A 27,257-nucleotide genomic window follows, 5' to 3' on the forward strand; every position below is an offset into this window, starting at 1 on the left:
TTCTGCAAGCCCAAGTTTGAACAACCCAATTTATTTAATAGGGGTTTACAAAAGAGTTTGGGGCTATAAAGTGAGAACTGTAACACTTGCCACTGTTTAAAGTGATCTCTGTCAAAGTTGTTATAGAAAATACCATTTAAATTGAGATTCTTCAGAGTTGAGTTGTTTCTCTCTCATCTACTTGCTCAGAGAGCAAGATTTTATTACAAAATAGGATACGTAAAATGACAAAACAATACTGTATTTCCCTCTTTTTGTCACCATCAGTTTGTCTTAATTTTGAAAATCCTAAATCCTTTTTAAAAAGTAATTTGCATATAGATACTGCTTGAGCCACATTTTTAGTTTAATAACTTGAAAATATGGTAAATATTAAAAGCAAAGATTGATTTTACTTGTGTACTAATACGTACTTCAGAGCCCCTTGTGTTTCCAATAACATGATCAGTTGAAATCAAACAGTGAGCTATGCTTCTTTTCCCAAGATAAAAAACAAAACTGTGAGTAGGGGCCTGATGGTTGAGTGCTTCTTACTTAGTTGACTGAAAATGGGTCTTCCCACATTCTTTTTAATGAGAAATTAATACTTAGTGAATTGTTAGTTTATTAAGTTGTATCAGAACTGAGAGAAAAACTTGGGGGGAAAAGTAAGTAGGTTAATTCTTTAGGATAATTCCTAAGAATATCCCTTCTCTTTCAAACCCTTGACTCTGTTAGATCTGAATTTTTGCAGTGGTGAGAACTGAAATTATTTTATGTTTTTCTTTTTCTTTTGATCTGGGAGAGTGGAGTGGTGAAAGGGCTTGTAATTTTATGAATATATGGAAACCCTCTTGTTTAAAAATCCTATTTTCTACTGATGCAAATTGGTCACTCATCTGTAATGTATAGTCCTAGAGAATTGCCTGATACACTGAGAATTTAAGTATTGGCCAAGGTCACACAGCTAATGTACTTCTGAATCAAGATTTAAATAGGTTTTTTTTTTTTTCCAGAATTCCAGGTTCAAGGCCAGTGCACTATTGGCCAAGAGTACCCACTATTTCATATTGTCTTTCCTGCTTTTTATAAAATCATAAAATAGCATAGAAAATACTTTAGGTAATCTAGTTCAACTCAGTCATTTTACATATAACATTTAGAAGCTTACTAGTTTGTCCAAAAGCACACAACATATTAATGGCAGGGCCTTGACTAATATCTAACTATCCTAATTCAAAGTTCAATATTATTTTCACTCATCTGTACTACCCTGTCTCCTGAAATTAAAGCTGTAAATATTTGAAAGGAGAAATACAAAGTATAAGTAAGAGTACATTTTGGTTCATAAAATATGTAAATTGGTGAAAATGTACACAACAAAAGATTTAAATAACACTTCAAGACAACTGTAAATGTCTTAGAGGTAATATAGTATTATTTGGCTAATTAACTATGAATAATTGCTATTGGAGATTAGCCGCGATATTACTTCAAGCTAAGGATTGGATTTTTTCAGAAAGAGAATAATGGAGAAGTTAATTTATGAGCCAGATCTGGATTTTCCATAGTGCATATGAGCACACACATTACTTAGCATATAATTTTATATATATATATATATAAAACATATAATATATTTTGAGAGGCAATACTACATAGAGGTTAGAGGGCCAACCAAGAAGACCAGGGTTTGGATCTTCTATATTACATCTGTCAAGATATAGGTAGCATTCTTTATCATCATTCTTTTTGAATCATAGATGATCATTGCATTTATGAGCACTAATTTTTCCATATCATTTGTTTTTTACAATACTATGATTATTGTATATTGTTCTACTAGTTCTGCTCACTTCACTCTGCATTAATTAATGCAAATCTTCTCCAGTATCTTTGAAATTGTCATTACTCTCATCATTTCATAATGTGCAATAATATTTCATCACATTCATAAAACGTGATTTGCGTAGCCATTCCTATAATGATGAATACCCTATTGGTTTTCAATTCTTTGCTACAACAAAAAGAGTTGCTGTGAATATTTTGTACATATGATTTTTTCTTTCTTTGACCTCTTTGGGGTATAGGATTGGTAATGACTTCACAAGGTTAAAGAGTGTACACAATTTATAGTTACTTTCTTGGCATATTTCTAAAATGTGTAAATACATTCACACTTTTGCCAACAGAACATTAGCATGCCAGTTTTCCCACAAACTCTTCAACATAAATAATCAGAAAAATCTATACATTACCAACAAAACTATAAGAAGAGATAATAATTCATTTAAAATAATTGTAGACTGCATAAAATACCTGAGAGTACATGTGCTAGGACAAACCCAGAAACTATATGAACATAATTATAAAACACTTTTTATACAAATAAAGTCAGAGTTAAACAATTGGAGAATTATTCATTATTCATGTATGGACAGTCAATGTAATGAAAATGGCTTTCCAATTAAACTACCAAAAAATTATTTTATTGAGCTAGAAAAAATTATAGTAAAATTGATTTGGAAAAAATTGTGTATACAATGGTTTTATGTGTATTTGTAAATCTGTGTTAAATGGTGCTCTTCTCTAGTGTAGGGCAGGGATGAAGGGGGACAGTTCAAAGATTAACATGTGACCAAAAAATTGAATTTTAAAAAAGAATTGAGATCTTTGTGAGAGAAGCTTGATGCAAAGATTTTTTTGGGTAATTTTTAAAAATTAGTATCTGTTTTTTACATTTCTGTAGTATTTTGTATATCCTTCCTGCTCTCTGTTTCCAGAAGCTATCCAGTATATTCCATTTATTTATTTAGTTATTTTTTGAAGTGAAAAAAGTTGACACAACTGATCAATACATTGAGAAAGTATGAAAGTAAGTGCAATGTGTAGCATTTCCACGAAGCAGTAGCTTAAAGGTGTCTTTTCATTTGAGTTCCACTTGAACTTTATAATTTTTTTACATTTACTTTTAATTTTGGTGTGTAGTTCTTTCCATTTATATTGTTGTAGTTACCATAAATATATTTTTTGTCTTTGCTTCATTTTGCATCAATTCTCAAATTTTTCTGTGCTTCTCTATATTTAGTCATCATACACATTTCTTTCAGCACAATTTGTTTTTCAGTTGATGGGCATCTGTTTTGTTCTAATTCTTAAATATATGATAAGGAAAATTCTGTGTTTGGGCTTTTGTCCTGATTGAAGTCAAAATTTGGAAAAGAAAGTTTAAAAAGAAAGGTTAAAAACCTGGACACCAGGTAGGATCAAGTCAGCTGAGCCAATTCCAAACAAGAGAAGACTTGTTTTTATAGACAGAAATAAGTTTTTTTCATGTAGGGAAAAAAGTATTTTGACTGTTGACTGGATCATGTTATTGTGGGAAGGTGCTACTTTAGTTCTTCCCTAAATATTTAGCCCATGTTACAAATAAAGAGATGGGTTAGTGAGCATATGTGTCAATTGCTGCCACATACTCATTAGGAGATAACGATTATCTCTTTAAGGAGATATCATTAGGACCTGTTCTTCCAGGATCATCCTCTCCTCTGTGTACTCCCTAGCAGGCTGGCAATAGCCAAGGTCAAACAAAGTTAAAGCATGAGATCACTTCAGAATGACTGCATTAGTGACTGATTTTACACATCCACAAAAAATGCTACTATAAATATTTTGGTGTATATGTCTTTCTTTTCTTTCTTTCTTTTTTTACTTAGTGGCTTCCTTGAGGTATGTAAAGCCATAATAGGCTGGTTCAAAGCATATGGACATTTAATCACTTTATTTGCATAATTCTAAATTGTTTTCCAGGATGGTTGCAACATTTCATAGCTCCATCTACAATGTATTAGTGTGCCAATCTTTCTACAGCTCCTCCAACATTCTTGTTGCTATTCTTTGTTTTGCCAATTTTCAGGATGTGAGATGAAAACACTAGTTGTTTTACTTGCATTGCTGTTTTTATTAATGGTTTGGCAGGGCAGCTAGGTGGGACAGTAGATAGAGTCCTGGCCCTGGAGGTGGGAGGACCTGAGGTCAAATGTGGCCTCAGATGCTTGGCACTTACTAGACCCTAAGCCAGGTACTTAATCCCAATTGCCTTGCCTTCTACCTTCCCTCCTCCAAATAGTGATTTGGCTTTTTTTTTTTTTTTTTTTTTTTTATGTGGTTGTAAATGTTTGCAGTTTTCCTCTTGAGGAACTACTTTTTTGTTATTCTTTGAGAAACATGTATCTATCGGAAAATGAGCTGCAAAGATTTTTTTTCCCCAGTTAACTTTTTTATTTTTATTTATTTTTATCTTCTTTTATACTTTTTGGCCATTGTTAGGTCATGAACTCTTCTACACATACTTCCAAAGGTAACTTAAATCACTATCTAGCTTGTATATGACCTTTTATCATATCCACTTGGAGCTTTTTGTAAAAGTCATCTCCATTTGGCATATGATATGAGGTGTTGGTCCAAACCTAATTTCTACTATACTTCATTCCAGTTTTTCAAGCTGTTTTTTCCTTCAAATAATAAGTTTTTAATTCAATAGATAATGTCTTTGGGTTTTTTGAACATGACCCTAGTAGGTTAGTTTGATTCTGTATGTTGCATACTCAGTTTGTTCCACTACTGACTTTTATTATGGGACAGGTCAATTCTCTGAGAGCCTTCACAGCTGTGGATCATAACATCTGAAGGAGTTGCAAAGCAGCCTTTACTGACACAGGTGTTGCAGACTAGGAATGAGATAAATTGGAGGCAAAGGGAAGAGGAGAGAGGTCAGAGAAAAGCAACTGCCTCTCTTTGTATCATCCTCTCACACAAGGAGATCCATTCTGCAGGTCTGGGTTGGATCTCCAGCAGCCACTGTCAGGTGGCTCACTTGTATTCCAAGAGTCACTATTGGTCAGGATCAGTCAGATTTGGGGAACAGAAAGAATTTCAGGGGGTAAATTAGTTCTCATTCTAGGCAGATTTTATTATGAGCATTGAGATGGGCTTAGTTTTTATGGGACTAGCTGCAAACTAGAGAAAAGGTCTCATGTTTATAGAAATTTCTGGGGTCAGGTCTCACAGTTAGTGCTGAGTTAGTTCTTATGAGGACAGTTAACTGCAAAGAACAGAAAAACAGGTTGCATGCCCAGCTAGATATAGGAGGTTTGGGTCATGCTACATGTTTCAAATATCTAGGTTAACAAGGTCAGTCATTTTTGCCCCTGAAAATAGCCTTTATTACTGGGCAAAGTTTTCTTTTTTTTTTTTAAATAACTTTTTATTGACAGAACCCATGCCAGGGTAATTTTTTACAACATTATCCCTTGCATTCACTTCTGTTCCGATTTTTCCCCTCCCTCCCTCCATCCCCTCTCCCAGATGGCAAGCAGTCCTATACATGTTAAATAGGTTACAGTATATCCTGGATACAATATACGTGTGCAGAACCGAACAGTTTTCTTGTTGCACAGGGAGAATTGAATTCAGAAGGTATAAATAATCCGGGAAGAAAAACAAAAATGCAAGCAGTTTATATTCATCTCCCAGTGTTCTTTCTTTGGGTGTAGCTGCTTCTGCCCATCTTTGATCAATTGAGACTGAATTAGCTCTCTTTGTCGAAGAGATCCACTTCCATCAGAATACATCCTCAAACAGTATCATTGTTGAGGTATATAATGATCTCCTGGTTCTGCTCATTTCGCTTAACATCAGTTCATGTAAGTCTCTCCAAGCTTCTCTGTATTCATCCTGCTGGTCGTTCCTTAAAGAACAATAATATTCCATAACGTTCATATACCACAATTTACTCAACCATTCTCCAATTGATGGTGGGCAGAGTTTTCTACAGGGCAAGCTCTGAGGCAAGAGCTAATGCTATTTCCATCAGACATTTTTTTTTTTTTAAACCACTACCAAATCATTTTGATGATCACTGCTTTGTAATATAGTTTGAGATATAGTACTGCTATGCTTCTTTCCTTTCCACTCTAAAATTTAATTTTTCAGCAGGATTTTATGGGTAAATTATGTAAACTTATTTTCTGCTTCTTTGCTGAAGTTATTAATTTTTTAAAGTTTATTTTAGTTGACGTTCTGTACTTCTAAGTAAACAATCATAAACTTAAAATAATAATTTTCTTTCTTCTTTGCCTATACTTATTCCCTCAAGTTCTTCCTATAGCTTGCATTTCTGGTACTATTTCAAATATATATATTTGTAAAAACAGTTATATATATATATATATTTAATATCCCCAATCCCATTGTTAAGACCTCTAGTTTTATCCTCATTACATATTATGTTGGCTCTTGGTTTTAGAGAGATCTTAAAAATTCTGTTTTTGCCTGTTTTCTAGTGGTGGTTTTTTTTTTTTTAATTTATCAGAAGTGTTCTTTGTAAAAGATTTTTCTGCATTTTTGATACAATTTTTATTATTCTTGGTATTAATGTCATATATTATGTTGATATTTTTTCCTAACATTGAACCAATCTTAATATTCCTGGTATAAATCCAATCTGTGCCTACTATACAATCTTCGGATATGTTACTGTACCTTCTTTGCTAATATTTTATTTAAATTTTTTTGCATCAGTGTTTATTAGAGGTATTTGACTGATTTCATTTCTTTGCTTTTACTTCTATCAAGACTTTATTTGTATCATAGAAGGAATTTATTATGACTCATTTTCCTATTTTGTGAACAGATTATGAAATTTTGGAATTGTCATTAAATTGTAAAATTGTAAATTTATCTTGTCACAGGTGTTTTTGTTGTTTTCTTTGAGAGTTCATTTATTTAGTTTTTTCTTTTTTTTCTTTTTTTTCTTGAGATTGTGTTATTTAAATTCATTATCTGTTGGTAAAGAATTTCTATTATATACTTCTTTTACCTGGATGCTTTTATGTTGATGTAGATAGTTTAAAAAGTTTTGATCTGGAAAATTTGGTTCCAGAATTTCATAGCTTCTCTCTTTAAGCATGTGATGGGTGTGTGTGTGTGTGTGTGTGTGTTTGTTTACTTTGTTTTTATATATCTCTGTCTACATCATTGGGCCATGTTATATCCTAGTAAGTTAAGTTCAGTGTTTTGATCTCTTATTATTAATGAAAAATCTTTATATGTTTGACTGCCCTAGTATATACTCACTATAATTTTTATTTATTTATTGTCATTCCATAGAACTATGACTTTATAAAATGATTCTTGTATTTGAACTTCACAAGAACTTGATACTTTTTATATTGCTTTCTTCAAGAGTTCTCTATTGCTTTGTTTTACAAAGTCCAGATTCCTAAGCATCACATTCAAAGCCTTCCACAATTTGAATCCAATCTTTCTTCCCAAGACTTCAACAGAAGTATCTCCTACCATTCTCATCTTCCTCTTATAATCTATAACTCAGCCCAACCAGATACTATTTGCCCCTTTCTGAGTACTTTCATTATTTCTTTTCTTCCGTTCTTTCATTCACATTTTCTATTCCATCTTGAATATCCTTCCTTTGAAGTTCATCTCTGCCTATCTTTGAATTCCTACTCATCCTTCAAGAGTCAGCTTTTTTGCTCTATAAAGCCTTCTTTATTTGATTACTTTTAGAACCTCTTGTCTGGAAGTAATCTATTTTTTCTATGTCCCCATAGTACTTTTATTGAATTGAATAAATTATTACATCTTCCTAGTTTAAATTGAGAATGTTATGAAAATGAAACTATCGTGTTCCTGATTGCTCCCTGCCAAGCCTCAGTCTTGGATCATTGCCACCATTTGCCATCATCATTCTTATATATGTGTTCCTGAATGAATGTAGAGATAATAACAAATCTTTCTGACTGGCTCAACTACAAAGAAGAGTACACCATTTCACCTGGGCTCTCACTGCTGCTAGCCTATCTTTCTACATGTCCATCATTAACTAATTATCATATTCTTCATAGTGACTCTTCCAGAGTTTTATATCCCTTCTCAAGCTTCCCATGTTTCCCCATTTTACCACCCTCTCAGTTGAGAAGCTTGTCTCATATTTTTGCTTAAAAAAAAAAAAATTGAGGCCATTTGCTGGTGAGCATCCTCTTTCTCATTTCATATTGGACTGTTTTGACAATATCTGCCTTTTGTTGTAATATTGTCTCTAAAATGTAATGTTCTCTGTTGAGGTTTTCTTGGGGGTCTCTAGAGGCAGCCTTCGTTTCAGTTCAGTAATCACCACAAGTGCAGCCAGATGTTAAAGTCCAAATACTTTATTGTCTCCTTCAAAGCCTTATCTCCTTCACTTGGGGCTCAGCTAGTTTTTCTGGAGGCCTTTTGGATCTTGGTTTCAGTGGAGAAGCTAAGGAGGAGAACCTGCCACCATTTCTCTGTCTTTCCTTGTTCTGATTCTGGCTATGTTTGTCGGAGCTTATATGTTCTCTTATCAAAAGTGTGAATCTTGGTAGAACTATAGTAAGTACTAAGTACATGTACTGAACTAGAGAACTGTAAGCACCCTGCTAAATTAGATAACTACCCATGTTTCCCCGATAATAAGACACTGCCTTTTTTTTTTTTTTTGGACAGAAAAACACCAGAGGGCTTATTTTCAGGGGAGGGCTTATTTTAATGAACATTGACAGCAATTTTAATAAACAGGTAAATGTGAACAAAAAAAAGTACCTTTATTCAATAATGATCATGTCATCTTCTTCAACAACATCATCATAAGTGTCCATACCCTGAATTCCATCCTGGATGTCTTGCGCCTCTATTTCCTTCAGAAGAAGTAGACCCAATCTGTCATGGGCGGGGAGGGAGCGGTATCGTAATGTAGCGTGTAGTGCAGGGGATCACCTTTACTACAGTAGCAATCTCAATAGGGCTTATTTTCGGGGGAGGGTTTATTTTAGAGGAATCTTACACAGTGAGGGGAGGGCTTATTTTCAGGACAGGTCTTATTATCGGGGAAACACGGTATTGTCTCTATCAATTCCACTTAGCACCTTGTAAGAATCCTTTGTTTCAAGTTCAGAGTTCTGGCCCATAACATTTTGTGGCTACAATCCTTTAAAGACCATCTATAATGCAGCCGTCTACTTTCTAGCCTCTCATTCTTTGTAATCCCTTATGCTCCAATTTTGTACTTCATCATCTCCCTGAAACTACGCAAAAATACTAATGTTCTTCTAATTAACTAATCTAGTGGCCTTTTCCCAGTCCTCATTCTTCTTGACCTTTGAGTAGCTCTTGGTACTGTTGATCACCCTCTTCTTGATGCTCTCTTTTCTGTAGACTTTCAGGACACTACTCTCCCCTAACTGTTCCTTTTTGGTCTCATTTTTCTGGATCCTCATTCAAATCACATCCTCTATAAACCTACAGAGTCCCATAAGGCTCTGTCTTGGGTTCTTTTCTGGTCTATATTATACCCTCTATACTGCTTCTTTTGGTGATCTCATCAGCTCTCATGGATTTAATTACCATCTCTGTGCTAATGATTCTCAAATTTATTTGTCCTGCCCTCTCTGCTGATAGATGTCTTAAACTCTCCAAGACCCCATTTGGAGTTATCTTGGCAAAGATCCTAACGTGATTTGCCGTTTCTTTCTCCAGCTTTTACAGATGGAGAAACTGAGACAAACAGGGTTACAGTGACTTCTCCAGCATCTGATATGAGTTTGAGGATATGAGTCTTCCTGACTCTAGGCCCAGCATTCACTACTGTGTTATTTAGCTGCCTGTATATTCTTACTAGCCATCTTATTAATAATATTTTGTAATTTTGATAGAAGGTTGGTAAATGTATATATAAGCTACTTTCCTTTTCAACTTTTTAAAAGTTATATTTTAATGATGCTTTTTTGTCTCTGTGTCAGTCATTTCCTATCTACTTCCCATTAAATCTTCCTTTGTGACTGAAGAAAAAAAAATTTTAATATTCAGTATAGAACGCTTCTCTAGCAGTCTGTTTTATTTCCATTTCTGTGTTACCATAAAGAGTACTACTATAAATATTTGACTATTTTTGAATCTTTACTGTTGTTGTTGACTTTTTTGAGTTATCTCTACCCCTGAGATTACTATGGGTCAAAGAATATGGACAGTTTATTTTATTTTATTTTTGCATACCATCATGTCAAAATTCAGAACACATAGACCCAGCTCTATCACTAGCATATCAGCATGCCTGCCTTCCCACCCCTCCTCCATCATTGACTTTTCTTGATTTTTGTCTTATTTGCCAATTTGCTGTGTGAAGTGAAACCTCAGAGTTATTTTAATTTGTATTTCACTTCTAATGATTTGGAGAATGTTTTCCTCTGGTTATTTATATAATTTTCAAATCATCTTATGAAGATTCTTTTGTTTATGTTTTTTGAGCATTTATCAATTGAGGTATAGTTCTTGATGTTCTATTTGAGCCAATTCCCCATATATTTTGGATGACAAGACTATTACAGGTAACATTTACTTCATTTAACTCAATATCTTTTAATTCTATCTTCTTTATTTGTGAAAAGTTTCTATTCATCCTAAGGTCCTTTTGATTAGATTGGGGGAGGGAGGTGGAGAAAGTCTTATTCATTCAATTCAATTCAATAAACATTTATTAAGTACCTACTATGTGCCAGGCACTACTCTAAGTTCTGGGAATGAAAAAGGAAGGAAAAAAACAGTACCTTCCTCAAAAACTTCACAATCTAATGGGAGACACAACATGCAAACAGATACAAACAAAGTAGGTTTCCTCAACAAAATAAATTGGCAATATTTACTTAGAGGGAAGGCACTGGAATTAAGATGGGGTAGGGAAAGCTTCCTTTAGAACTGGGTTGGGGAACATCCAGCCCATGGAAAAGCCCATGGAATCATTTGCTAAGGCAATCATAGGGGACAATGAGGTGACAGCTAGGTACAAAAACCTCCCACTGCTCGAGTTGTGTAAGTTGATGATTTTGTGTGGCCTGTGAATGATATTTTAAATATCCAAATGGCCCTTGGCAGAAAAAAAGATTCTCCAACCCTGCTCTAGAAAGGGGAATTTCCACCGGAACTGTAAGGAATCTAGGGAGGTCAGTATTTGGAATAGAGGAAGGGGAGCATTGCAGGCATGGTAGACAGCCAGAGCAAATAGTTGGTGCTGAGATATGGAGTATCTTTTCTTGGCATAACCAGGAATAAAGTGTAAAAGGACTAGAAAGTAATCAAGAGGCTAAGTTATGAATGGCTCTGAATGTTGGGCAGAGTACTTTTGTATTTGCTGCTGGAGGAAATCAGGCACCGATGAAGTTTATTGAGTTTAGAAGGTAAAGTTTGGAGGTAAGTGACATGATCAGACCTGTGTTTTAGTAAAAGCACTTTAATGTCTGAAATGGAGAATGGAAAGGAATGGAAATGGAAGGTAGTCAGACTCACCAGGCCTACACTGGTGGCAGCTGTGTCAGAGGAAAGAAGGGAGAGTATCCAGGAGACAGTGCCAAAAAAACCCCGGCGTATATATGCCTTATGTCAGAATCTAAAGCTATTTCACATGATATGTTTTTCTTGTCTTAGCTGACAGGAAACATTATGAATTTCAGTTCTTGATTATAGTAATCAAGGTATATCTCAAATGCCTGGTTGTGTCTCTTCAGGTAAAGAGGCTTAGTAGAAAGATACCTGAATTTGAATTCAGAAAAGCCCTCCTCTGCAATTTACTTACTGTCTGTGTGACGTTACAAGTCTTTTAATCTGTTTCTTCACATATAAAATGAGAATATTGGTGTAGACAGTATCTGAGATTGTTTCCAACTCTGTATTCATGATCCTATAACTTGGTATAGCACATACCGATCAATTTCCAAATCTTGTCATATCTATCCTCTTCATCACCACCTTCATCGAGGTCTCCATCACCTTTTATCTAGACTATTGCAATTGCCTTTTATTTTATCTTTTCTCCCTCATCTTTCCTTTATTAAATACATCTTCCACAGGTGCCAGAGGGATTTCCCTAAAGTACATGTCTGACTGCATCATCACCCTAATAGATAAAACACTGTGGTTTCCTGTTGCCTCAAGGATCCTCCCTGAACACCTTTGTTGATCATTTTAAGCATTTCATATTCTGGCCCTGACATCTTTCTGGCCTTATTATACATCACTTCCTTCCTACACAATGCAATTTCACTAAACTGATGTTCTTGATGTTCTTCACATAAAACAATCTTCTTCCTCCAAACCTTTGGATTGCCTATTATACATGCTTGGGATGTGTGCCTTCCTTGCCTCTGCCTCTTAATACTCCTTAGTTTCCTCTAAAAGTCAGCTCAAGTGCTGCTTTTTTTGATGTGAAACCTTTCTTTGACCTTTCCCACAAAGTTGCACTCAGAGTGTGTTTTTGTGTGTTGTGTGAGTGTATGTGTTTATACACAGTTTCTATATGTATGCATATTGTATGTGTGTGTGTGTATAATGAGCTTAGGTTGTCTCCCTATATAATTAAGCTCAAGAAGAACTGTTTCCTTTTTGTTTTTGTGTCTCCTCTATCTAGCTTAGTATCTGGTGCGTAGCAAGTGCTTAAGTAATAATCATTGATTGATTGAACTCAGGTATCATAAAATTTAGAGGGGGCCTTAAAACTCATTTAATCCAACAACTTATTTTTATAATAAATGTTCCAAGAAGTTTAAGTGTCTTCTTTGAGGTCATGAGGTTTCAATCTCAGTTCAGATCCTGGTTCTACCTCTTACTAATTCTGACCATAGATTAAGTCACTTAACCTCTAGCAGCCTCAGTTTTTTCATTTGCAAAATGAGGGGTTGAGTTGAATGAACTATAAGGTATTTTTCTTTCTCTACGTTCCTAGGATTTACAGATTAAAAGAGAAAATAAAGTTACACTGCATCATATTCATTCAATACCTTATGATTGTGTAGGACTGAGAATGGTTAAATGAACATTTTATATTTGTAACTGATGTACTTAAATAAACTAAACCTTTCATGAAGAAGTTTTCTTTTTCTAGTATTTGGGGAAAGCTCTATATTTATGTATTCATTTATGAATAGAAAATACAATATAATCAGTCTAGAGAGATCAGCATCCTACACCCTCATTTTAAAGAAGAGGAAATAGAGCAGCTCCCCGGTAATTCATTTAATAAAAAATAAATATGTGTGACTACTGTTTGTATATGTAGATTTACATGATTATTGAGCTGCAGTAAGAATAATTACAAAAAGCATTCATATTGTTAATTAGACCTAATGAATGGCCTTTTATTTTTGTTCTTTTATTTTAAAAATAAAAGAAAGATTGGCAAATGCGAAGTCTTCAAATTTAAAATAGGAAACGGTGAGAAAACCATAGAAAATCTTTAACTCTACTATATTAAGGCATTGGGACGAAAACATTGAAGGTTAATGGTTTCAAAAGAACTATTTTGAAAACCTCAAGGCACATGATTGCAGCAAGACAGCTAATTTGCTTAGCAAAGTCAGAATTTCTCACAGCATTCTCTGTGGATACTGTGGTTCAATCCCTGCCTTGTGTTTAGTTGGCTTTGTATTATTTAATATATTTATATCAAAGACCTAGTCAGAGAGATTCTCTCTATTTTAAGTCTATGAGAACCATTACTAGAATGCCCTGGCAGATGTTAAAGAATGTCTGTGGAAAGAATGTCAAAAACCTCTCCAAAGGAAAGCCTTTAAACCATGCCCTTAACACAGAAATGCAAAACCAGATTTAATTGCCCTTTTCCTATACAGCTCAGACAAGCAGGCTCGTTGGCTACCGCGGATGGTATGAGAAAGTGCACAGTGGAAGAGAGCTGTCATGGTAAATGCTGGGACTGAATCCATTTAGCTTTAGAGTTCACAAAGATCAGTCAAAGGAAAGCACTTGAAGTTAAAAGGAAAGAAGCACAGCAAACAGCAGAAAGAACAGGCTATTTTCATTTTGAATGTGTCCTTTTGAGACATCCTCTTTGCTTTTCAAGACAGCCCCCTTACATGTTTTTAATATGGAATGTAGAATTTCTGAAGAATACAATCAGATTTTTTTCTAATTAAAGTAGGTGGAAACAGCATTACTTAAAATTTTGGGGTTTTGTTTTGTTCATTATTTGTTATATTTGAAATAAAGTGATTGCAGGTTTAATAAAGAGTAGTTTTTAAAAAAAATATGGAAGCCAACAAGATAATTTACTTTTATTTCTAAAAAGAAAAGACGTTGTATAAATATATTAAAGTCATAAATTCTTACAACTTCTAGTCACTATATTTAGTGAAATAGTCCACTGACAAAAACTTTATAAGGGAAATCTTAGAACCCTCTGTGGAGAAAAAAGTCAACTTTGTGGCCTTAAGGAAGGGGCTTTACCTTGGTGCATCTTAATGTTTTCCTCTGTAATCCACAGAGGAGAAAATAACATTTAATTCTTGAGCTTAATTGTCATTTTTGTGTACTAAGATGAGAGACTTCAGTTGCAGGCTAAGTATGGGATCATGAAGAGTTGAAAGACAGTATAAGAAGTTACTGAAAAAAAGCAGGAGATGGAAGACTGCATAAAGATAAATAATAAAAAAAAAAAAAAAACCTGAACCACAGCACACCATTGCTAGAGCTAACTCTTACTATTCAATTGTAAAAGACAGATTTTATGCTCCAGCAACTACTACACATACAATGAGTTGCACAGAATAAGTGTTTAATAAATGCTTGTTTTGTTGAATATACTTTTCTAAGATTGGCCTTTCTTTCTCACATATATAAATTACACACACATACAATTTTATATCATGAGAAAATAAATATTGGCTCTAGTAGTGATGTTTGTTTAATATTAGTTTTCTTGATCTTTTAATTAGGCTCTGACTAGTGTTTTTGATTTAAAGTTTAGAAGAAAAAAATGTAATGCTTTTGCAGATGTATAGGTAGCATTTATATAGCACTTTATATATTCATAGATAGGTGAGAGGAAGCGTGGTCTCCCCACCATTGGAAAATTTAAACCAAAGGATATAAGCGGTAAAAGAGACAGATCTAGAATCCTTTGCTATCCCCCAAACAAAAAGAGTAAATTTTTTTTTTTTATCATGTTCAGTTCTGTTTATTTTCTTCATCCTGCTGGCCTACAGCACCCTGAATACCCCCAGAGTTCTTAAGCCTTTTTTCCCTATTCACTGCCTGCCTCCCTGAATAGGTTCTTAGACTACCAAGAAGCCTTTGTTTCTTTCAATCACAGCTGGAACCATACTTGTAACCTTCTGGGGGTAATGTTTGCCTAAACTCTTCATTCATTACTTTTCTGGGACCTCAAGTGCCCCTGGGGAATCCGGAGCAGTTTCTTATACTGCTATTTGGTATTCTAGTAAAATGCTAGTACTTTTGATAAGTACTGTTATAATGTGTATGTAATGTGTATACAAGACAATTGTGGTCTTCCAAAGAATCCAAAGATAGGCTTTAGCATCAGTTTTTAAAATAAATAAAATAAAATAAAACAAGTCTGATTAATTATAGAAAGACCTCATTATTTTAATACTATAATATTATTATACTAATCAAAAAATATTAAGAATAATATTTTGTTGTATATTGCCTTATAGTATTTTCACATAATTATGTCATTTGTTCTTAGCATCATAGAATTAAAAACTAGATATTTCCATAGAGATCATCTTGTCCAATCCTCTCATTTCACAAATGAGGAACCTAATATAGATAGAACAATGACCTGCTAAGGCTCATACAGATACTAAAGCATCAAAGGTAGGATTCAGAGCCAAATCTTCTAGTTCTGTATTTGGTGCTGTTTTTCATTCTATACTTGATAACTGATCTTCCTCACAAGATTATAATTATAACCATTTAGGAGATAGGAAATTGTAGCTAGACAAAGATAAATGACTCATCCCAAACCATACAGCTAATAAGTAACAACCTAGACTCAAATTCAGGTATTATAACTCTGGGTCAGTGTCCTTTCACTACACCATGCTGTCTCTTATTCCATCCATTCAACTTACTTCAATAGAGCACCTGCCGTGCTAATTGGTAAAGTCTCTAAAGATGAATAAGCCTTCATTCCTGTCCACAAGGAACCTACGACCTATCAGAAGTATTTTGTTTTGTTTTGTTTTTTAACGTACACAAAAAACTATCACACAGAGTAGAGTGTGGTAAGTGCTTTAGAGCTTAGCGTTAGTTAGTGATCATTTCTGACTGAGAGGAAAATGGGAAATCCTCAATTGAGGAGGTAAAACATATAACTTGCAAGATGGTTAGGATGTCATTAGTTACTAGAAAAAAAACTTCAATCGAGCATTGGAGAAAAAGCCAAATTGGATAGAGAGAAGGTGTGATAAAGCAGTGAGAAGACATTGTTTTGAAAAGTTTCACTGTGAACAGAAGGAAGTAATTTGACAGACAGTAGTTTGAGTAAGACAGACAATTGACAAATTCTTTTAGATAGAAAGGATATTTGAGGGCAGAGTGGAACAGTTGATGAAGATAATAAGAAATTTTTGTATTTTCAAGTACTGTGTGAGGAGGTTAAGGTGGAGTTAAGGAGAAAGTGAAATGTTTATAGTAGTTGTTATGAGGGATGCACTTAAATGTAAAGCAAAACTTTTCATTCGTTACTTTTCTCCCTTCCTGAAGGCCAAGATAAGAGTGTTAGGAAGAGCAGAATGGAATAGTAGCTCTGTCCCTTGCATCCAGGTAGAGGCCTACCTAAGAGATTCTCTTCCTAACACTCTTATCTTGGCCTTCAGGAAGGGAGAGGAAAAACCACTGCATCAGTGTCCCTTATTGGTCTCCTCTCCTGAAGAGCCTAATTCTCTAAGAATATATTCATTTCCCCAAATAGATCTTGTGGGCAGACCATTCCATCTCTCTGAGCCTCAATTTATCCATCTGTAAAGCCCAAATAAAACTGTAAAACTAAATATTATGAAAGATTTCAGTCATGACATTGAAAGATGAAACTTAGGTGAGGAGGTGTCTAGAAATCTATAATAGGAAATAAATGGATTATAGAGGGCAGCAGATAGTGGGGAAACTCTGGGTAAGGTATAAGACCCTTTAGCCCAGAGGGAACCTGCTGACAGTGTCCTGCAGGGAAGGGAAGGGAGAAGAGACCTGGTAAGACTTTTTTAGTTAGGGTAATTAAATGAGCCAACACATCAAAGGGCCAACCCAGGACACTGATGAGAGACTTATGAAAAATGCCTGTTCTGATCTCTCTCCTCTTCCCTCTTGCCTCCAGTTTATTTCATTCCCAATCCACAAAGAACATCTGCTAAGGCTGCTTTGCAACCCCTTCAAGTTTATGTTTCACAGCTATGGAGGCTCTCAGAGAATTGACCTGCCCCTTCACCTAGGCATGGTTCTTAACACTGTGTGGGTAAAGAATTGGGGCTACTGCTTCTCTCCAAAAAATTCTTATGAGAATGATCTATACATGTTTGAAAGGACAAACTGAAGGAAGAACAGGATGGAGAGGAAACTCAAACATATTAAAGAAAATGGCGGTGTTTGGCAATCAGAGGCACAGATGCCATCCCAACATGTCAGTTTAGGTCATTGGCTGATCTGTTCCAGCTTGCAGGGAAATAGAGGACATGCTGGTCTCCTGGCAGGCTTCTTGCCTGCAGGGGATCAGAGAGAGATACTATTCCATCAAGCAACTATCTCCTAGGCTGGCTTCTTTTTGCTTTCAGACAACAGAGGCCTTTCCATCCTGTTTCCTCTCTCTGCTAATGTCTGCCTGCCTTATCTGCCAGGAAAAGAAAGAAAAATTATTCCACCAGCTCCAATGATACTGTCACTAACTTCATGCAGGCTCTCATCAACTCATGCCTACACTATGGCAGTAGCCTATTTATTGATCTGTCTTCCACAGATCTCTTCCCACTCTAGCTCATCCTTCATTCAACTGCCAAAGTGATCTTAAAGCACAGCTCATACCACTTTAACTCTCATTCAGTAATATCCAGTGGTTAACTCCCTCCAGGATAAAATATAAATTCTTGTATTTAGTATTCAAAGCCCTTCATAATCTACTCTCCTCCCTCACTACAAGCTTTCTAGTCTTCTCATACCTCTCTTCCCTCTTTACAATCTTTGATCCAGTGAGTCTGACTTCCCAACTGTTGCTTGCACAAGATACTCCATTTTCACTGCCTGTTCCCCAATCTTGGAGTGCTATCTCTTTCCTTGTCTCTGCCTCCTGGTTTCCTAGGTAACATTCTACCTTCTACAAGAAGCCTTTCTCAATCCCCTTTTATGGCAAATCAATTTTATTGATTATTTCCAATTTATCTTGGATATATTTTGTTCATATAACGTTGTTTCATCTTTTTTTCTACTGTTAAGATAAAGCTTCTTGAGGTTGGAACAACTTTTTTTTTTTTAAACACATAATAGGAGCTTAATAAATGTTTATTGGCTGACAAATTGAGTCTTAAGATAGATTTCATGATTTGGCAGCCTAGAAGCGTAGAAGGCAGTTGTGGGTATTACCCAGGATTAAAGATTATCAAGGTTCATATATCAAGGGAATATTTCATTGAAACAACTGTTCATAAAGTTTATCTGATTGTGGATGCTATTGTGCCACAGTTCCCTTTCATTTTCCTGACTCAGTTTCCTTAAATTGTCCTGCCTCCTTTTCCCTGAATTGCTCTGCCTCAATTCTTAATTGTTCTGCTCAATCCTGCAATACTATCCCTCCCTCCTAATTATCATGATCCAGATAAGGAGAAAGGCCTTCTATCTAAGACATCATGGCCCCACACCTTCCCTACTTATCAGAATATCTGGTGCTTCCTCCCCATTCTGTCATGTTCTTCTTGATCCCAACTTATAAGAATGTCCAGTGCCTCCCCCCACCCTATTAGAACCGGACTTTTAGTCTGTTTCTGCTCTCAGTGCTCTGATTCCGCCCCTGCCTCAGTCTGCTCCCTGGTAGCTTGGAGCCACGTGCATATATATGTCATTGAGAACTCACATTGGCTGCTGGATTTTTGGAGATGATAGTCTCATTCAGCCCTGGGACCAAACCATGGATCTATTTGGTCCCAGTAAATCTCTCCCTTTCAAATAAATTTTTAAAAACTCTCTAATCTCTATCTTGCTTCAACTTCTCCAGCATTACACAGGCAAAGAAGCAAAAAGGAGCAGATGAATTAGGAGAATAGGAAACATTGAAAGAGTGAGATGAGGTTGAATTGATTAATCAACAACACTGGCTCAGCATCTTATTACGTTCCAAGTACTGTCCTAGGTACTGAGTATAGAAATACAAAGAGTAAAATAATTCATATTCTCAAGGAGTAGGAAGAGTAAGTTTTTTAAGGAGTAAGGGAATAGGATGAGCAGAAGTAGTAGAATAAGAATTTTCAGTCAGAGGGAAGAGATAGATGGGAGAGCAGTAGATAGAGTGCAGAATCTGGAGTTAGAAGAAGACTTGAGTTCAGTTTAGCCTCAACTGTGCCCAACCCTGAGCAAATTATTCTTTTTCAATTTCCTCAACTATAAGAACACTTTCCTCCATTTTGAAAATCAAATGAGATAATATCTGTAAAAAGCATTTACCACAGTGCCTAGCACACAGCAGGCACTACATAAATGCTTATTCTCTTCCCTTTTCCTCTATCTCTTAAATATATTACAATGCCTAGCTATGTGTATGCTATGATACAGTTTAATGTTGTTTAATAAAAATTTCCCAAAAAAAATCAAGGAAGATAACCATAAATGATGACACACACTTAAAAAGTGTCACTTATCTAATCAGAAGAGGAAAAACAGATTAGGAACCTTATTTGGTGAGGATGGAGTATTGGGGAAGAAACAGAAGCATTGCTTTAATAATTTATATGGAAAATAATTCTATTTGTTTAAAGTAGGGGAGCTGGTTATTTTAGATGCTAAGTTAATTTTTTAATTACCTTACTATGCAGCAAATGCCATTTTCATTTGCTTAGAATTCCCAAATAATGCGTTTCCCCCATAATTTTATGAACAATTCTCTCACTGAGCCATTCATATAAGATTGTACTTGGCAGTAGTTCAGTCAGAGGGCAGATGAGCAGAAAGAACACAAATTGGGACAATCTTTTTATAAACCTAAAATAATTGATCATTCCTGGTTTCCTCATTTTCATGTTTTAATGTATTTAGGAGATGGCTTGTCACTTTCGGGAAGGAGTAAATATTTTAAAAGTATTTTTATTCCTGTATACTATTCCTGTAATTCTGTGATGTCATCAAGTCATCTTTATGGTTTCTGCTAGTTCTAATACTATGAACCTGTGAATCCTCATGTATGTGTGTGTGCCTGTATGTATAACATGAGTTATACTTCACCAATACAGATCACAACCCCTCTGCCTCCTACTAAATGATTTTCATGAATTGAGTATGAATTTTTCAAATTTGCTTAAATTGATTTTTGAACAACAGACATAATGAATCCCCTTAGTAGAGCTTGTGCTCCATGACAACTGTCAAGAGCCCTAGATGATCTCCATGCCATGATGAAATATTAAAGGAAGAATTAAAATTAAAATTGATACTTTACTGTTGACACCAGGATTATTCAGTATGATAATAGAGATAAGGCATAGAGTTGATGTAACACAAATCATTTTTTGGTGTATCCCTGAGGGATGAATTTAAGGAGTGTTTGGAAAGTCCAGAAACATTTAGTAGTTGATCTGGATTTAATGTGGTATCCACACCGATGCTTTGCTTGAGTCTATAATCTGATAGCACCTCCAGAACAGCATTGGATCTAAACTGATGTTGTCAAGAGGAGAAAAGTGGTAGATTGCCTCATTTTACTACAGTAACAGTGACAGCAAGTGTCTTACATAAATCATGGAGATTTAGCTATCATTCATTCCTATTTCCCCAAGTTCAGAGTTTTAAAAGGATATATGTATATATGTGTGTGTGTTTGTGTGTACAGATACATGTATAAAAGTGTATGTTATAAGAGAAGGTTCAAAATGAATAATAGGAAAAAGAATGATAAAGAACATGACTAGCATAATAAAGTGTTATAAATACACATATGTATAATACACACCTAGACATGCACACACATGTATATATAAAATACTTTTAAAACAAATAGTAACAGAATGAGCTTATTTTCCATTTTGAAGAACTTACATTAAAAATAAATGAATCTTTGGTATGATATTATTTTTCATAGTAGACTTAATAACTTTAACATAAAAATAATCAAATAAAAACTACATCGACAATAGAATGTTTTGGTTTTTAATAAAATAAAACCAAAAAAAAAAAAAGGTAAATTTTAAAATGCACTTATTCTATATCTGTTTCTGAATCTTAACTTTCGAACTACTTTTGGCTTTGTTTTCTTTTGCTGTTAAAAATGTGGTGGTATATAATTTTAAATATAAAAAGTTTCATAAACTATATGGAAATATTCACAAAGTCTTAGTACCTTATAATTTATAAGATGCATGCTGTGACAACAAGATTATTCAATGATCAATTCTGATGGACATGGCTCTTTTCAACAATGAGGTGATTCAGACCAATTTCAGTATACTTGTGATGAAGAGAGCCATCTGCACCCAAAGGGAGCACTATGGGAACTGAGTATGGGTTATAACGTGGTGTTTCCCCCTTTTTTGTTGTTGTTTGCTTGCTGCTTTTTTCTTATTTTTTTTCCTTTTTGACCTGATTTTTCTTGTGCAGCATGATAATTGTGGAAATATGTAGAGAAGAATTGTACATGTTTAACAAATATTGGATTACTTGCTATCTAGGAAAGGAGATAGGAGAAAGGGAAGGAGAAAAAATTGGGAACACAAGGTTTTGCAAGGGTGAGTGTTGGAAACTCTTTATATATATTTTGAAAATAAAAAGCTATTGTTTAAATACACACACATCTCTGTGTGTGTGTGTGTGTGTGTGTGTGTGTGTGTGTGTGTATGCTGTGAATGTTTCCTTCCTAGTTATGATGACATATTTATGTAGAAAGGGATACCAAGTTTTTCTTTTGAATAACAGTAGACATTTGCAAATTCCTTATCAAGGATCACAAGGGCAGAACACACAATAAAACTAGCTCATGCAAAGATCAAACCTATAAGCTTACCTTCATTAGCTGTATGTTCTAAGTGAGTTAAACAACCATTAACAATGGAAAAATTCCAGTAGACTAACAATATGTTTGTATAGTCTAGTTCAAGGTTTGGCAAATCCATGAGCTGCCCGTAAGGGGCAGCTAGATGATGCAGTGGATAGAACACTAGCCCTGAAGTCAAGAAGACCTAAGTTCAAATCTGGACTCAGACACTTAATACTTCCTGGCTGTGTGACCCTGGGCAAGTCACCTAACCACCATTGCCTCAGCCAAAAAAAAAAGAAAAGGAAAAAAAAAAGTGATCTATATATGCCTTTTGTTATATTTTAAAATGTAAAAAAACAATTCTTATTTTACAAACCCTATAGAAACGGGTAGTAGATCAGATTTAGCCAAAATATAATAGTATGCCACCCATAACCCAGTTCCCAATCCATTAAAAGCATTTATTAAATTCATATTAGGCTAAGGGCTCTGGTTACCAAACCCACTCCCTACCACCAAGAAGCTTGCAATCTAATGGGGGAGACAATATGCAAACAAACCTGGAATTTATAGGGGTTTAGAGAAGGGCAACTAAGTGGCATAGTTTGAGAGAACACTAGAATTGTAAATGAGGAAAATTAATCTTTATGAATCCAAATCAATCTATTAATTGTATGAGTCTGAACAAGTCATTTCACCCTGTTTATCCCAGTTCATCATCTGTAAATTGAGCTAAAGCAGGAATAGCAAACCAACCTGGTATTTTTGCCAAGAAAATCCCAAAGTGGGGTCACAGAGTCCGATACCACAGAAATAATTCAACAACAAAGGGAAAGCTTCCTGTAGAAGGTAGGGTTGTTTTTTTTTTTTTTTTTAATAACTTTTTATTGATAGAACCCATGCCAGGGTAATTTTTTACAGCATTATCCCTTGCATTCACTTCTGTTCCGATTTTTCCCCTCCCTCCCTCCCTCCACCCCCTCCCCCAGATGGCAAGCAGTCCTTTACATGTTGAATGGGTTACAGTATCTCCTAGATACAATATATGTGTGCAGAACCGAACAGTTTTCTTGTTGCACAGGGAGAATTGAATTCAGAAGGTAGAAATAACCTGGGAAGAAAAACACAAATGCAAGCAGTTTATATTCATTTCCCAATGTTCTTTCTTTGGGTGTAGCTGCTTCTGTCCATCCTTGATCAATTGAAACTGAGTTAGCTCTCTTTATCGAAGAGATCCACTTCCATCATAATACATCCTCAAACAGTATCGTTGTTGAAGTATATAATGATCTCCTGGTTCTGCTCATTTCACTTAGCATCAGAAGGTAGGTTTTTAAATGAAAAGAAACCAGGCAAATCAATAGTCAGAACAGAGAAGGGTAACTGTTCCAGGCATGGCAGACAGTCAGGGAAAATGACCAGGGGTTAGTTAATGGGACAGCGACAGAGGACTAAGGTATAAGAAAACTGGAAAAGTAGGAGGGGACTGGGTTACAAGTGACTTTAAATGCCAAATAGCTTTTTGTATTTGTTCCTGGAAGCAATAGGAAAGCACTAGAGTTTACTTGGGGGATGGTGCTAGGAATGGGGATGGTGTAATTAGACCTGCATTTTAGGAAAATTACTTTAGTGGATGAATAGGGAATGAATTGGAGTAGGGGGAGACCTGAGGAAGGCAGCCCCACCAGCAGGCCTATGCAGGATTCCAGTATGATGTGATGGGTCCAGCACCAGAGTGGTCGTCTCCAAGGAGAGATGGGGAGGAGAGTATTTGAGAAATGTTGCCCATGTGAAATCAACAGGCTTTGGCAACAGCTTAGATGGGGGGCAGAGGTATGAGAGTTAATGAAGAATTCAGGATGATTTCTAGTTGAGGGCCTCAGGGATTTGGGGAAGGTTTAGAGGAAAAGATAATGAGTTCCATTTTGGACTTATCAATTTTAAGATGTCCACCAGGTTAAGATGTCTGAAAGGCAGTTGGAAATGTGAGAGTGGAGATCAGTGCAGAGATGGGGATGGGATGGATAGATCTGAGATTCTTTAGCATAGAGATAACTAAATCCATGAGAGCTGATGAGTTCACCAAGTGAAATATGTAGAGGGGGAAAAGGGCCCAGGACAAAATCTTGAAATATGCCTTTGGTTTGAAGTAACTTTAGAAAGATCACTTTGGGTAGAACAGTAAGGTCCAAAGGCAAATTGTTATAAGGGATTACTAAGAGAATGAGAAAAGAGAAAGTGGAGGTACATATTGGAGGTATATTTTCAAGGGTTTAGCTACAGAAAGCAAATGGGATATAGGACAATAATTATTAGGGATAAAAGGATCAAACGAGGGTTTTTTCAAGATGGGAGAGCATATTTATAAACTGTAGGAAATGAGCCAGTATCAGGAAAGATTGAAAATAAGTGAAACAGACTACCCTCTCAGTCTTCCCCACTCTTTCACTTTTTTTTTTCCTCAATAGTATTTTATTTTCCAAATATGTAAAAGGATAGTTTTCAGCATTAATTTTTGTAAAACTTTATGTTCTAAAATTTTTCCCCTTCCCAAGTTAGCAAAGAATCTGATGTGCAATCCTTTTAAACATATTTCCATATTTGTCATGTTGTGCAAGAAAAATTAGACCCCAAAACCCACAAAAAGGTGAAAATAATGCTTTGATCCATATTCAGTCTCCATAGTCCTCTCTGGATGTGATTGGTATTTTCCATCCTGTCTTTTGAAATTGCCTTGAATCATCACATTGTTAAGAAGTGCCATGTCCATCACAGCTGATCATCACATAATCTTGCTGTTATTATGTACAGTGTTCTCCTGGTTCTTCTCATTTTACTTATCATCAGTTCATGTAGGTCTTTTCAGGCCTTTCTGAAATCATCCTGCTGATCTTTTCTTATAGAACAATAATAATCCATTATCTTCATGTACCATAATTTATTCAGCCAGTCCTCAACTGCTAGTTATCCACTCAATTTCCAGTTCCATGATACTACAAAAAGCTGCTACATATATTTTTGCTCATATGAGTCCCTTTTCCTTATTTAGTTTTTCTTTGGAATAAGACCTAATATAGACATTGCTGGATCAAAGGGTATGCATAGCTTCATAGCCCTTTGGTATGGGCTTTGAGTATATTTCCAAATTGTTCTCCAGAATGGTTGGATCATCTCACAATTCCACCAATGTATTAATGTCTTTCTTTTCCATATCCCTTCTAACATTTATCACTATGTGAAGTGATACTTCAGAGTCATCTTAATTTGCATTTCTCTAATTAATAGTGATTTAGAGCATTTTTTTCATTTCATTTCATTTATTTTCAGTCTATGGGAGGAAACAGGATAGAATGGGATTACTTGATCAAGTTGAAGGGTTAGTCTTCGTAAGGAATAAGGCCTTTTATCTTGTGAGACAGGGACGAAGGCATCTGAATGAAAGGAAATGAGAAAGACGGGGAAAGAGGGAATTCACAATAAATAGCCTCAATTTTTTTCTGTAAAATATGTGGCAAGATTCTTTACTGAAAAAAAGTAGGGGCAAGGGGAATCCGTGGGAGATTTGAGGAAGGATGAAAAGTTTGGAAAACCTGCTGTGGAGAGTGAGCAGATGAGTTTATAAGGGAGTATATAGTTGGATTCTTAGCAGCAGTGAGGACTCTGTTGAAGTTGTGTAACATAAATTTGTAGTAGACCCAGAGAGTTTTCCTTCAGCCTTCTTTATGCTATATTCTTCCTGTAAAGTTTCGTTTCTATAGCTACTTTGATAATTTTAGAAGATACTTTATTTTATAATTCAACTCAACTTTTTGCTAAACCTTTACTATTTCTCCATTTTGAGCTCTTTGGTTCTTTAATGACTAAACATTCCTGCATAGTCAATCAGATGCTGTCAGATCAGTAGGAAGAAAGAGAATAACCATGTATCAGACATAGTGCTAAGTCCTGGGAATACAAATCCAAGCAAAGATAGTCTTTATCCTCAAGGAGCTTTAGTGGGGAAAGATAGCACAGTCTAGGGAGCTGAAAAGGGAGATGAATGAAAAAGGACCAGGAATGGCCACATGGTTTTGAAATTCAGAGACCAGAAAAAGTCCAGGAGGGCAGTAAAGAATGACCTGAACCTCTCCACAAAATGAGTTCCAGGAGAAACTTAATCAGTGGCGAAGTGGGTAGTTTTTATAGCTATCTATAACAGGTTGAGAAAACTTCAGGAAGGGCTGAATAATCTCCTTCTTTCTGAAAATATTATGCCTTTTTAAATCAAGTCCTAATTTAATAACTGACCTTCATTGCTCCAGTATAATGCTAAAAGCATCCATTAAAGAAAATTCTTCTTTAGAGGATTTTATTTTGTTGTTTTATTCCATCTAAACTTTAAATGATTCCCCCCTCCCCCCAGGCATATTTCTTGTTTTTACTAAAAATAATAATTTCCTATTTCTGTAAAGAATTAAAATGCTGAGATTTCTCTTTACCTTAAAGTTTTTTATAAGATGATGGAAAATAATATTATGAAATTCCAAAAAGAATCTATCCATAAAAGAAGTATATAGACTACAAACTTAAATGAAATGTCTATTTTGATTATATTTTATATTTTAATAGATATCAAGAGTAAAGATTTTAATTTTGCAAAAGATAAAAAAAATGACTGATTTTAAACAAGTAATAAGCATTTCAAAACTCTGAAATTAAAAGCTTTTCTTATTTAGGTAATCCTTTAGATGTCATTGGAAAGTTCCAAGTCTTTAGCCTTGTTTTTAAGGCATTTCACAGTTGGTTTCCACTCTACCTTTTCCAGCTTTATCTCTTACTATTTCTTTCTATGAATCTTTGCTTCTGCCCAGTTGGCTTATTCTTGGCACTGTGCCAAACTCCTATCCCCATTCAAATGCTTTTCCTTTCCCTTATGCCTGTTGAAATCCTGAATATCCACTTTCTCTCCAAATACTTTCCCAACTATCCCAGCTGAAAGTAATTGTCAGTCCTCTGAATTATTACAGCAGTTTAAAATTTTTTGTTCCCTTTCCACTTATCTTGTATTCCTTTTTTCCTATTTTGTGGAAGAAGCCACCCCTGTGACAATATAGTATAAAGAAAAGCCTGTGTATTTGAAATCAGTGGGCTGATTTCAAATGATGGCACTGTCATTTCCTACATTTGACTTGGGCCAAATCACTTAACTTTCAGGTCCTCACTTTTCTCATCCACA

The 27,257-nt window shown here is 35.2% G+C and overlaps 1 protein-coding gene across 2 annotated transcripts in view; it reads left to right on the plus strand.

Moving 5' to 3' along the window:
- Positions 1 to 27,257, plus strand: part of MRPS28 (mitochondrial ribosomal protein S28) — a 159,350-nt gene that overhangs the window by 121,409 nt on the left and 10,684 nt on the right. The gene's annotated exons all lie outside the window — the stretch shown is intronic.

This window comes from Antechinus flavipes, chromosome 1 (assembly GCF_016432865.1).
Source record: "Antechinus flavipes isolate AdamAnt ecotype Samford, QLD, Australia chromosome 1, AdamAnt_v2, whole genome shotgun sequence".
NCBI lineage: Eukaryota > Metazoa > Chordata > Mammalia > Dasyuromorphia > Dasyuridae > Antechinus > Antechinus flavipes.